Source organism: Rhinoderma darwinii, chromosome 2 (assembly GCF_050947455.1).
Source record: "Rhinoderma darwinii isolate aRhiDar2 chromosome 2, aRhiDar2.hap1, whole genome shotgun sequence".
In the NCBI taxonomy this organism is placed as follows: Eukaryota; Metazoa; Chordata; class Amphibia; order Anura; family Rhinodermatidae; genus Rhinoderma; species Rhinoderma darwinii.
This window is the reverse complement of record NC_134688.1, coordinates 315,447,809-315,461,242: the sequence shown is the minus strand read 5'-3', so window position 1 is coordinate 315,461,242 and position 13,434 is coordinate 315,447,809. Positions and strand designations below refer to the sequence as shown.

At 45.0% G+C, this 13,434-nt stretch overlaps 1 protein-coding gene across 2 annotated transcripts in view; it reads left to right on the top strand.

Annotated features, from left to right (window-relative positions):
* Positions 1-749: 749 nt before the first annotated feature.
* Positions 750-13,434, top strand: part of BRPF3 (bromodomain and PHD finger containing 3) — a 211,406-nt gene continuing 198,721 nt past the window's right edge. Inside the window, exons 1-2 of one of the 2 annotated variants that reach the window (XM_075853547.1) lie at positions 750-987; positions 1,298-1,382. The gene's annotated coding sequence lies outside the window, so the exon portion shown is untranslated. Of the gene's footprint in view, positions 988-1,293; positions 1,383-13,434 lie in introns of both variants that reach the window. The other variant, XM_075853546.1, reaches the window with a different exon arrangement.

Sequence of the window (13,434 nt, the reverse complement as noted above, 5' to 3'; positions counted from 1 at the left end):
TGACGCGGAAACCGCGTCGCAAAACTCGGCAAAAACGGCCCGAGAACGCCTCCCATTGATTTCAATGGGAGGCGTCGGCGTCTTTTTCCCGCGAGCAGTAAAACTGCCTCGCGGGAAAAAGAAGCGACATGCCCTATCTTTTCGGCGCTTCCGCCTCTGACCTCCCATTGACTTCAATGGGAGGCAGAGAAAGCGTATTTCGCGCTGTTTTATGCCCACGGCGCTCAATGGCCGCGGGCGAAAAATGGCACGAAAATCGCCGCGTGCAGGGAGAGGAAAATCTGCCTCAAACTTCCAAACGGAATTTTGAGGCAGATATTCCTCCCCCAAAATACCCCGTGTGAACATAGTGAACTAGGCAAAATGACTGCCCTGTGCGAATAGGATTTCATAAAATTCCTCACTGCAATGTAAAATACGGCTGTAATTTATCGCAGCAAAAACAGTGGTCCTGACATCTAGGGCTGGGGTTTTAGTCGCTGTGACAATGTTTGTAACCTGCATTTTGACCGCAACGTATGAATATAGCCTAGAGGAAAAAGGTAATTTATAGAGTGGAAATCGCTCGCACACAGAACAGGCTACTACACAAACACAAAGCTTATCCACGTAAATCACTCCCTACTACAACGAGCTGTGAGGAGTATCTGCTATTTTATGCACCTGTAGTAACCACTCCTTTCTAGTCATCACTCCAGTGGAGGGCGGGAAGAATACGTCATATTACCGCGCTCGCGTTATCCTCCATCGTCCGTCATCTGCTCCGGAAGCGGAAAAATGGCGACGGATTGAAGTGAACTCCCTCCCTCTTCGGTTTTCTCCGACGCTCCTCCCCTTTTTTCTCCGGAGCTCCACCTTCGCTGTCTCCCTCTGCTGTAGCTGCTGGAGTCATTTGCACTTTTATTCAGATGCTGTTACTGTCTATGGACTTGGTGTCAATTGCTAAACGTCTTCGTTTTGTATGAACGGATCATGTGACCCAAACACGTAATGACAATTTCTTATCGTTATTGCGTTTGCGTTCTGCTGTGAAGGGTTTCTGTGTCCCTGCCTTCAGTTTCCTGCCATCTTCCGTGCATAATTCGTTTTTTCCTACACCTTGTGTCGCTTCTTCCCTCACCCCGTCATGTATATATTACCGTGTGTTGCCAGCCATCTTTTACATTCTGTGCCTGAACGCAAAGACTGTTTTTCTTCAATGTCTCAATTCATGTGTCCACCTAGTTTTCTTGAAGCTGATCTTCTAGGACGATGGTTTGTATGTCTAATGTAATTGTTTTATTTTATTTTAAGGAAGAATTGAAAAATATTGATTCCTCAGTGAAAATAGAAACAACTGCTTTTGGAAGCTACCAGTGAGCGCCTAGTTGTCAAGCAGATGTGTACGTATACGTTATCTTGTGCATTTATTGTATGTGCGTAATAGCCACAATGACACTAGCTAAATATAGAATAATATGGGGACCATTCATGAAAACCGTCTTCGTGCCCATAGCAACCAAGCACAGCTTTATTCTATTTTTTTTATAGCGCTAGTAAAGGGGTATATCAGAATGAACAATTCTCATCAATCTACAGAATAGGTGGTAATTATCGAATACCCCCTTAAATACGAAAGCTGTGATTGGTTGCTATGGGCAACACAAAATAGTTTTCATGAATCTCCAACATATTTTATTTTCACATACTCGTTAAGATATGTTTACACATTAAAGCGGATCTATCATCAGACTGTTCTGGCCAATGTAAGGGGGATGGATTCGCTTTTCTGTTAGCCAAAACGGCACAAAAAAACGTTTTGGCTAATAGAAGCGTTCAGAGAATACACCATGTTGATCGGAGTTTGGTGTATTTGTGAGGTAAGAGTTGTTCTCCCGCCACCACCTTACAGTGAGATTGGCTGGGTGCTGTGTATACAAATACACAGCGGCCAGCCATCAATCACCACCGAAAGGGTCGGGGGAAGGATTGAATACACCGGGAGTTGGCACAGCATGTTTTTGTGCAGTTTTGGCAAATAGGAGAACGGACATGTCCCCGTAATACAGTCTGACCGGTCTGCTTTATACCGAAAACAGAGAACTTATTAAAAGTAAGGCTTTTCTTATACAGTCCTGTAACGCCGTCGTTTGTGTGCCATATATTTGGTGCTAAGAGCAGGATTAGATCCTGTCGTGGTAAAAGCTACCCGCCCAGCATAAAGTTTTTTCAAGCCCCTGAAAATCAACCCCATAGCATTATCCCTTCTCAACCAAACTTTTCAGTTGGCTCATTGCAGTCAGTTCTCCTGACATTCGCCAAACTCAGACTCTTCCATCAGACTGCCAGATAGAGAAGGGTGATTAGTCACTTCACAGATCACCACTCTATCCGATGCTTGGCATTGTGCTTGGTGATGTAAGGCTACATTCATACGACCGTGAGAAATGGCCGTAAATACTGGCCGTCAAAAAGTAGGACGTCCTATTTTTGTTCACGGCCCGACAGCTCCCATAGATCTCATCGGATCAGTTTTTAATGGCCGTTTTTATGGAATCCATCCTTGTAAAACGAATCCTGGCCGAGGACTCCCTGGACACCGTGCTACTTTGAGTGCTGAGCCCGGAGAAGCCCTTGACATTACTGTCTATATATGGACCGTGAAGTCAGGGCTTTCAACTATGGAGTCCCCGGCCAGGGCATCGCAAGATATCTGGCTGGGGACTCCTGTCTTGGAATAGCCACTGATGTCACTGGCGTCTATCCCCCCCCCCCATAGATACCACCCTCCCTGTAGATAGCGCCATTGTAGCTCCCTCGCCGCTCCTAGAGGGAGCCCCTGACTTCTCCCCTGCTAGAGCATTGGCAAATCTCTGGCCGAGGATTCCGCTCCTGGAGAAGCCCCCGGCGTCTATCCATATGTAGACAGCGACACCAGGGGTCACTCCTGGTGCGGAATCCCTGGCCAGAATGTTGCCGACGCCCTGGCCGGGTATTCCGCTCCTGGAGAAGCTCCTGGTATCACTATCCATATATGGACAGTTTTGTCAGGGGCTATGTCTGGAGCAGATTCCCCGGCAAGGGCGTTCTTAGAGGGAGCCCCTGACGTCGCTCTCCATATATGGACAGAGACAACAGGGACTCCCTCTAGGAGTGGAATCCCCAGCTAGAGGGATTCTGCTCCTATAGGAAGCTACAGTGGTGCCATCTACGGGGGAGGGGGGGTTTGTGCCATCTACGGGGAGGGGGGGTGGGGGGGGTTGGTGCCATCTACGGGGGTGGGGGGGTTGGTGCCATCTACGGGGGAGGGGGGGTTGGTGCCATCCACGGAGGAGGGGGCGGTTGGTGCCATCTACGGGGTAGGGGCGGTTGGTGCCATCTTTGGGGAGGGAGGCTGGTGCCATCTTTGGGGAGGGGGGTTGGTGCCACCTACACGGGGGTATGAGCTATCGGGGGCAGCGGGGGGGGTTGGTGCCATCTGCGGCGGGAGGGGGTTGGTGCCATCTACAGCGGTGGGGTGTTTGCTGATTCCGCTCCTACAGGAAGCTACAATGGTGCTATCTATGGGGGAGGGGGGGTTGGTGCCATCTGTGGCGGGGGGTTGGTGCCATCTACAGCGGCGGGGTGTTTGGTGATTCCGCTCCTACAGGAAGCTACAATAGTGCTATCTACAGGGGAGGGGTGGTTGGTACTATCTACGGGGAGGGAGGTTGGTGCCATCTACATGGGCACTGTGGCACTATATAGGGGGTGTGGCAAAGTCTACAGTGGACATTGGTGCTATCTTCTGCCACTTTATATGTGGGCACTGTGGCACTATCGACAGTGGGCATTGGTACTATGTCGGTACTGGCACTATGTAGGCACTATCTACAGTGCGCACTGTGGCACTATCTTCATTGGCACTGTGGTGTTTTCAGCGGTTTGGGACAAAAAAAAACCCTGACAAATGAAATCTATCCGTTTTTTTTAATGGCAATCAAAAACGGACAGTCAGATGGACTGGAAATGGATGAAAATTTGGAGACACGCTAACAGTTGATCAGTTTTTAATGGCAATTTTTTTTCACTGTCGTATGAATTTAGCCTTAGTCACACGGCTGTTTTCAGAACAATAGAGTTCTATGGGTGTACTCACACGGCCGTTTTCTTTACGGCCCGTAAAAACTGTCCGTCAAAAAATAGGACATGTCCTATTTTTGGCCGTTTTGAGGGCCCCACGGCTCCCATAGAAGTCAATGGATCAGTTTTTACCGGACGTTTTTCAGGAATACCTCCTTGTAATGGCCGGTAAAAATTGATCATGGCTGAGGATTCCCCGCACACTTTGAGCGCTGAGCCCGGGGAAGCCCTTGACATTACTATCCATAAATGGACAGTGATGTCGGGCTTTCAACTGTGGAGTCTCCAGCCAGAGCATCACGAGATCTCTGGCCGGGGCCTCCTTTCTCCCTCTGACCCCCCCCCCTCCTGTAGATAGTGCCCTCCCCCAGATAGCGCCGCTGTAGCTGAGCTACAATGGCGCGATCTACAGGGGGGAGATGCCATTTCCGGCGGGTGGGGGTGCTATCAACCGGTCGAGGAGTCATTTATGGGGGGTGGTGCTGTCTAAATCGGCACTGTGGCACTACATGGGGGTGTGACACTATCTACATGGGATACTGTTCTGCTATCTACAATGGCACTGTGAGGGTATGCTCACACGAGGTCATTACGTCCGTAATTGACGGACGTATTTTGGCCGCAAGTCCCAGACCGAACACAGTGCAGGGAGCCGGGCTCCTAGCATCATACTTATGTACGACGCTAGGAGTCCCCTGCCTCGCTGCCGGACAACTGTCTCGTACTGAAAACATGATTACAGTACGGGACAGTTGTCCGGCAGCGAGGCAGGGACTCCTAGCGTCGTACATAACTATGATGCTAGGAGCCCGGCTCCCTGCACTGTGTTCGGTCCGGGACTTGCGGCCGAAATACGTCCGTCAATTACGGACATAACGACCTCGTGTGAACATACCTTGACACTGAGGGCACTGGATCTTTATATGTCACTTTACATGTGGGCCCTGTGGCGGCACTATCTGCGGTGGGCCCTGTGGCGGCACGATCTGCGGTGGGCCCATTTAGTTGTATGGGGCCCAAAAATTCCTTTTGCCCAAGACTGCACATTATATTCCATGTGCGGTTGGACTAGTGATTTTATAAAGTGTTAGAACTATGTTCTCATCATGAGCATTTATACCTGTTTTTATGCATCCCATGATCTTATTTGACTTGGCAACTGCCTGATACTGGTTGCTACAGTATTGTTTACTTTGACTTCTAGCCCTAAATTATTTTTTATGTCTGCTTTACCCAGTGTTTTCCCATTTAGTATGTAATGGTGGCATATATTTTCCCTTCCTAAGTGCATAACCTTACGTTTATCAATGTTGAACTTAATTTGGCATTTCTCTGCCCGAACCTCCAACTTATCCAAATCCATTTGTAAAATAATACGGTCTTCCTTATTGTTAACCACTTCCTTACATTTGATGTACAGCTGAATCATAGCCGGGAAGGGTATGTTACATCCCCCTGTATGTTACATCCCACACCTCACTGCAACGGCTGGGATCAGAGAACCCGTATCCTGCTCGTTTAACCACTTAGAAGTCACAATCAATAGCGACCGCACCATCTAAGATGTTAGAAAGAGGGATGAGCCCCTCCGACAGTCGTTTGCTCCCCGTGACGTCATTCAGGGTGCCGATGGTTGTCATGGCAGCCTGGGGGCCAAATGAAGTTCCCCAGGTCTGCCATCTTTGTGTTCCTATTAGGCAGGGCTAAATAGGAGCTGGGAAAAAACAAAATTTACTGCAATACATACATATTGCAGAATATTGTGCAAGCAATCCAACAATCGCTTGTTCAAGTCCCGTAGGGGCACTAATAATAAAAAAATAACCTGTTAAAAAATATTAATAAAAAAATATTAAAAGTTTAAAAAAAAAATGTTTTCCTATTTTAAAGTAAAATAATAAAAATAATAAACCTAAATGATAACACCATGTAATAGTTCCTTAAAGTCCAAATTATTACAATATAACGTTATTTAACCCGCACAGTGAACGCTGAAAAGGTAGTGCAAAACGATACTAATAAAAACTACATCTCATCCCGCAGAAAAATAAAAAACACACCGCTCAATCAACGGAGAAATAAAACAGAAATGGGTCTCAGAATATGGCGACACAAATCCGAAATTTATTTTTTCTTTAAAAGTAGTTAAGCATAAACTATAGAAATTTGGTATTGCCGCACTCGTATTGACCCGCAGCATAAAGTTAACATGACGTTTTTACCGCAGGTTTAACGCCATAAAAAAGAAACACAAAAAAATTGAGGATTCTGTGTTTCTTTTTTTTTTTTCTTATTCCTCCCCACAAATATTTTTTTTTTACAAGAAATACTGCTGTAAAAGACTACAACTCATCCCATTTGAAACAATATCGACGGAAAAAGAAAGTTATGGCTTTTTGATTGCAGAGAGGATAAACGATGATGAGAAAACAAAAAATAGCTGCTGCCCCAAGGGGTTATCTAGTTTAGTGAAATTGAGTACAAAAGGTTACATTTAGAAAGATAGTACATTAGTAAATGATATATCTGTAGCTAAAATGCCTCTGTAAGCCAATCTCACATGACCATATTTCTGGTAAGGGTGAATCCCGCATATAAAGTTAGGGGGGGGCAGAAAAACAGACGTGCACCAAGACCAACTTCGCTTTATCAGGTAACGCACTACGCTGCTCCCTTATATATGTAAACCACACCATCAACATAAGAAGGAAAAGTGGAACATAAAAACACCTAATCACACGGTCAGGGATGGGCATACACTTGCTTTTTCAGTCAGGGACAAGTGTTCGCTACCACTCTACATGCACTAATAATACCATGCCATGTAATCAGGGCCGGCCTTAGGACAGATGGCGCCACGTGCAAAATTATTTTGTTGCCCCACCCCATCATAAAAAAGTATAATGCCCCTTTAGTGCCCTCCATACAGTATAATAATATTTAATATAATCTTTTTTAACCACTTCAATGACGCAGTATTTTGTCCCCTAGTTGTGCCCACACAGTATATTGCCACCTTTAGTGCACCTACACAGTATAATGTCGACTTAGTGGCCTCCAGACAGTATAATGCCCCCCTGTAGATTGTGCCATACAGCTTCCCTGTAGACCGTGCCATTATCCCCCACTGCCTCCCTGTAGACTGTGCCATACAGCCCCCCACCTCCCCCATGTAGACAGTGCCCCCAAACAAAAATATTGTACACACCTAGGCCCCGTTCCCACGGCCAACTGAGCTGCTCCACAACGCCGACGACGGGATCCTTGTGTAAACCGGAGTGATCCTGTAGCCTAGTACAGAGTTACCCAACCTTTTCGGATTCGAGGCCCCCCTGAAAAAAAAAAAAACAGTCCCCCACTCACAGTAAAATGACCATCAGCCTGCCACTCACAGTAAAATGACCATCAGCCCGCCACTCTCTCTAAAATGACCATCAGCCCGCCACTCACAGATGCCCCCTTGTAGATAGTGGCACACAGGCCCCTTGTAGGTAGCGCCACTGTAGCTCCCAGAAGGAGATCCCCATAAATGGACAAAGACGTCAGGGGCTTGCCCTGGAGTGGAATCCCCGGTTGCAGCATCGGCAATGCTGTGGACAGGGATTCCGCTTCAGCAGCTGCCCCTGATGTCACTGTCCATATATGGACAGAGACCTCAAGCGCTCCGTCCAGTAGCAGAATCTAGTAGATAGCCAAGCGATACCCCCCTGCTCTGCTATAGTGTTCAATAGTATTTGCGTCCTAAGGACGTGGATACTATTGAATGTGGCGTCGCTACCAATGTAGCAGCCACACCATCGCGGCCAGCCATGGGGGCCTGCCACGACGGGCGGCGCGGGCGCCCTTATGCCCGGTGTCACCGCTATGGCTGCTACAGCAACGCCACTGAGAGAAGAAACGCCTGGGCGGAAAGGCTGCAGCTGCTGAGTCGCCGGGTCCAGGCGCTACTGAAACACAAGCAGGGAAAGGGAGCCAGCGCTTCGCCCCCTTCCAACTGCTGGAGTGATGCGCCCTGTGCAATGGGCCCTGCATGTAATGACCATATAGTGGTCAGATTCCAGTTGTACACAGTTAATCTGCAGAGTATTATAACGCTGCAGACCATACAAGAGAATACAGTACTGATCAGACCTTTGGTGTAAATAGAATTAATAGTACCCCATAGAAAAATTAGGTGGACACCCACCACCTAGTGACAGGAAACTGAAAAAGCCGCAGAAGTAGGAATAATTACGATGTATGTATAATAGTGCCATATATTTCAGAACCCACATAGTAGTGCTAGATAGCATGAAGCCACCATCTTGTTGTTCTCCACAAAATGGAACAATGTTCTTGCACCCGAACGGGGCCCCTCAACCTTGGGTCCTATAGCAGTTACACCCCTGGTTTAGACTTATTTAAAGAGTATCTGTCACATCTCATTACATGTCTGTTTTAGTAAATACTTGTATTACTTAAGAAATAACCATTATAAAGCACCTTGTCTTCGTACTCTATATTGTGCTGTTCCCCTGTTATTCCTCATAGACTTTTACGAATATCTTGAACACTGGCTGTTATCATTTCTTTGTCAAAGGGACATGACCAAACAAACTCTGAGGCTGGATTCACACGAGCACATTACATCTGTAAAGGACGGAACGTATTTCGGCCGCAAGTCCCGGACCGAACACAGTGCAGGGAGCCGGGCTCCTAGCATTATAGTTATGTAGGACGCTAGGAGTCCCTGCCTCGCTGCAGGACAACTGTCCCGTACTGAAAGCATGTTTTCAGTACGGACGTAATGTGCTCGTGTGAATCCAGCCTGACAGTGTCCAATCATTTCTGATATTATAAGACTGTGTAGGGATACATCCTATTGACTAGGAGAATGGAAACACCCTGTTGTGACTTTTTGTAGCACTACTAATTGATTTTAACCCCTTCCCGCACCTTGGCGTAAATGCACATCCAGGTGAGCAGTAACTTCGCGCACCTGGGCGTGCAGTTACGTCCGCGCTTTAACAGTTAACCGCCGTGCGGCGCTACACCGCAGCGGCGGTTAACTGTGCAGGGTGTCAGCCCTGCTCTCCCCGTTGCCGATCAGCGGCCTGTCGCCGCTGAAATCGGCAATTAACCCCTTCGATGCGGTGGTCGATTGCGATCACCACATCGAAGAGGTTTACAGCGGATCGGCAGCCCCCCGCATGTATTTGCGGGGGCTGGCGATCCTTATCATGGCAACCAGAGGCCAGACAATGACCTCCGGGGTTGCCATGTACGGAAGCCTCGGAGGATCAGCCTCCGGCCGGTCCTCCGATGCTTCCTGTCAGTGTGACAGTTATGTCACAATGACAGTTAGAACACATTACACTACGTGTGTAGTGTAATGTGTTCCAGCAGCGATCAGAGCTGCAAGTCTAAGTGTCCCCGAGTGGGACAAGTAAAAAAAGCTAATAAAAATGTTTTGAAAAAGTGTAAAAATAAAAGTTAGAAGTGACATAAACAAAGAATGCTTTTTTTCCTATAATAAGTCTTTTATTATAGGAAAAAAATGAATACGTTAATAAAAGTACACATATTTGGTATCGCCGCGTTCGTAACGACCCCAACTATAAAACTGTAATATTATTTTTCCCGCACGGTGAACACCGCAAAAAAAATAAACGAAAAACAGTGCCGAATCACAATTTTTTGGTTACCAACCCTCCCAAAATGTACAATAAAAAGTGATCAAAAAGTCGCATGCACGCCAAAATGGTACCAATACAAACTACATCCCGTCCCGCAAAAAACAAGCCCTTATACCGCTTTTTTGACTGAAAAATAAAAACGTTATGGCTCTCAGAATATGGTGACACAAAAAATTATTTATTTTATGAAGAAGTGATTTTATTGCACAGACGCTGCAAAACATAAAAAAATTATATACATCTGGTATCGCCGTAATCATACCGACCCGCAGAATAAAATATAATGGTAATTTATAGCCCAGGGTGAAGGCCATAAAAAAAACGAATAAAAAACATTGTCAGAATTTATGGTTTTTGGTCACCTTGCTTGCCAAAAAATGGAATAAAACGTGATCAAAAAAATTTCTCGTACCCCAAAATGGTACCAATGACAACCTACAGATTGTCCCGCAAAGAATAAGCCGTCACACGGCTCCGGTGGTGAAAAAATAAAAAAGTTCTGGCTCCCAGAAAATGGCGATGCAAAATATGCAGAGTGTTCCAAAAGCAGATAAGATCGGGCGCCATTTATCAGTGTGACACCGGCCACATATCTGCGGATTATTATTTATTTACTGCATTATTATACCCTCTTATTATACCCTGATGTACCCCGCACAGATAACATGTACCCTGATGTACCCCGCACAGATAACATATGCCCCCACATTATAAACTGAAACACCAGTAAAACCCCAAACAGAACTACTACCAAGCTACATCTGCGCCCCAAATGCCGCTCCCTCCCTTCTCCCTTCTGAGCCCTGCAGCGTGCCCAAACACCAGTCTACGTCCACTGATATGGCATCGCCATACCCGGGAGAACCCGATTAATATTTTATGAGGTATTTGTCTTCAGTGGCACAAACTGGGCATAACATGTAGTGCACTAAAATGGCATATGAGTGGAAAATTGTAATTTTCACTCCGCACCATGCGCTGCGCATTAACCCCTTCGCGCACCACAACATAGCATGTCTTAGTGTGGGGGGTGATGTATGGAGCGTCTCACGTGAAAAATAAAGAATTTAAAACGGCAAAATCGCTGTTTTTTTGGACACCTTGGCTCTACCTAAAAATGTAATAAAAAGTGTTCAAAAAGTTGTATGTACCAAAAAATTGTACTAATAAAAACGAACGCTCGTCCCTCAATAAATAAGCCCTCATACCGCTCTATTGACTGAAAAATAAAAAAGTTATGGCTCTTGGAACGCGGGGAGAAAAAAACTAAAAAGGAAAAGAAAAAAATGGATCAGTCCAGAAAGGGTTAATTACTTTCTAATGAAAAACCATTTATGCCCACACGTGGGGTATTGCCACACTCGGGAGAAATTGCTTTACAAATGTTGGGCAGCTTTTTCCCCCTTTATCCTTTGTGAAATTGAAAAAAATGCAACACTTTAGTGGAAGATATGTTGATATTCATTTTCACGGCCTAAGGCTGGGTTCACACGAGCACATTAACGTCCGTAATGGACGGACGTATTTCGGGCGGAAGTCCCGGACCGAACTTAGTGCAGGGAGCCGGGCTCCTAGCATCATAGTTATGTACGATGCTAGGAGTCCCTGCCTCTCCGTGGAACTGCTGTCCCGTACTGAAAACATGATTACAGTACGGGACAGTTGTCCTGCAGCGAGGCAGGGACTCCTAGCATCGTACATAACTATGATGCTAGGAGCCCGGCTCCCTGCAGTGTGTTCAGTCCGGCACTTCCGCCCGAAATACGTCCGTCCATTACGGACGTTAATGTGCTCGTGTGAACCCAGCCTAATTCTAATAAATCCTGCAAAAGACTTGTGGGGTCTAAATGCCCACTATATCCCTAGATAGATTCCTTAAGTGGTGTAATTTCCACTTTTGGGGGGTTTCCACAGTTTTGGCTTCTCAGGGGCTTTGCAAATGCGACATGGCACCCAAAAACCATTTCAGCTAAATTTGAGCTCCAAAAGCCAAATAGAGCTCCTTCCCTTCTAAGCCTTGCTGTGGGTCCAAACAGCAGTTTATTACCACATATGGCATATTTCCGTAATCGGGAGAAATTGTTTTACAAATGTTGGGGTGCTTTTTCTCCTTTATTCCTTGTAAAAATTAAAAATGGCTACCTTTTTTCAGAAAAAAAGTCGATTTTTACCTTTACAGAATAATTCCAATGAATTCAGCAAAACAACCGTGGGGTCAAAATGCTAACTTTACCCCTAGAAAAATTCCTTGATGAGTGTAGTTTCCAAAATGGGGTCACTTTCCAGGGGTTTCCACTATTTTGTTCCCTCCAGTGCATTTCAAACGCGACATGGCACTGAAAACTATTCCAGCAAAATCAGAATTTCAAAATCCAGTCCTGCTGTGGGTCCAAACAGCAGTTTATTACCACATATGGGGTATTGCTATAATCAGGAGAAATTGATTTACATATGTTGGGGTGTTTTTTTTTCTCTTTTATTCCTTGAAAAAATGTACAATTTCTAAGTTTTTTCAGAAAAAAAGTAGATTTTCATCTTCACAAACTAATTCAAATAAATTTAGCAAAAAAACTGTGGGTTAAAAATGCTAATTATACCCCTAGATAAATTCCCTGAGGGGTGTAGTTTCCAAAATGAGGTCACTTTTGGGGGTCTTTATTATTTTGGCCCCACAAGACCTCTTCAAACCTGACATGGTACCTAAAATATATGCTAAAAAAAAGGAGGTCCCAAAATCCACTAGGTGCTCCTTTGCTTCTGAGGCCTGTGTTTCAGTCCATGACCACACTAGGGCCACATTTGGGGTATTTCTAAAAACTGCAGAATCTGGGCAATAAATAATAAGTTACATTTCTCGGGTATAACCTTCTGCGGTATAGAAAAAAATTATTACAAATGAATTTTGTAAAAAAAAAATGACTTTTGTAACTTTCACCTCTACTTTGCTTTAATTACTGTGAAACGCCTAAAGGGTTAATACACTTTCTGAATGCTGTTTTGAATACTTTGAGGGGTGCAGTTTTCAAAATGGGGTGATTTATGGGGACTTTCTAATATATAAGGCCCTCAAAGCCATTTCAGATCTGAACTGGTCCTTTTCTTGAAAATATGAGAAATCGCTGCTAAAGTTCTAAGCCTTGTAACGTCCTAGAAAAATAAAAGAATGTTCAAAAAACGATGCCAAACTAAAGTAGACATATGGGAAATGTTAACTAGTAACTATTTTGTGTGGTATTACTATCGGTTTTACAAGCAGATACATTTAAATTTAGAAAAATGCTAATTTTTGCACATTTTCTCCAAATCTTGGTGTTTTTTACAAATAAATATTGAATTTATCAACCACATTTTTTCACTAACATAAAGTACAATATGTCACGAGAAAACAATCTCAGAATCGCTTGGATAGGTAAAAGCATTCCGTAGTTATTACCACATAAAGTGACACATGTCAGATTTGAAAAATCGGCTTCGTCCTGAAGGGGTTAATAAATGAGTGACAGCTGCTGTCCACAAAACAGCTATATATCTTTAGTTAACCAGTTCAGGACCGGGCTATTTTGAGCCTTCAGGACCAGACACCGTTTAGCCCTTTTTAGCACATTAGTTAAATGGCTATAACGTTTTTATTTGTTGGGCTAACGACGTGATTTTTGCG